Source organism: Acomys minous (genome assembly GCF_964271855.1).
Source record: "Acomys minous genome assembly, chromosome: 17".
Taxonomy (NCBI): domain Eukaryota; kingdom Metazoa; phylum Chordata; class Mammalia; order Rodentia; family Muridae; genus Acomys; species Acomys minous.
Window position 1 is genome coordinate 22195607 of NC_140500.1, and position 935 is coordinate 22196541.

The following is a 935-nucleotide window of genomic DNA, read 5'->3' on the forward strand; positions in this document are numbered from 1 at the left end:
TAGCTTCCATGATGCTTTCCTAAGAACTGAAAAATTTTTATAACAAAGGGGCTTACTTTATATTAGTTATATTTATATAGAAACCTCATAGTTTATGCATTGTTTTAGCTTCCATGATGCTTTCCTAAGAACTGAATAGCTAAACCACTGAGTTTTTTTTTTTTCTTACCAAGTACTTTTAGGCATTTCATGTCAGTGAGCAGAATTATAGCAACAGAAAGGATTGGCTATATTTGAACTTGCTTTCCATTTTTAAATTAATTACATCTTTGGAGATTTCATATTTGGATATGATGATGCATTGTGATCACACGAGTCCCCTCCTACTCCCTCGGAACCTCTTCTCAACTAGTCCCCACTCACACTCTCATGTGCTTTCCTCCATGTTCTTTCTTTAAAATTTTTTTTGAGGCCACATACAGGCAGCCAAAGCTGCTGTGTGGTCACAATGACCATACTCATCCTTTAATCTTAACACTCTGGAGGCAGAGGCAGGTGGATCTCTATGAGTTTGAGGCCAGTCTGTTCTGTGTAAAGTTGCAGGCCAGCCAGAGCTACATAGTGAACCCTGTCCAAAAGGAAAAAAAAAAAAAGAATTAAAGTTTTCAGGCCAACATTTCATTCAAAGGCTAGCTAGCTTTTACATAACTAGGAATGCCCAAGTAGGGCCAACAAGGTGGCTCAGTGGGTAAAGGTACTTGCCACATAAACCTAGTCATCTGAGTTCTAGCCTTCGAGTCCACGTGAAAGCAGAACAACCTTCTGCATGTTGCCCTCCTGCCTCTACACATGCACGGAAGCACACAAGCCTACACACACACACATGCACACACATACCCACACCTACACCCACACCCACCCACACACTCACCATGCACATATACATACAGGGATAATAAATTCAAGTTTATAGAAAGTGAAGCTTTCAAAGGAAA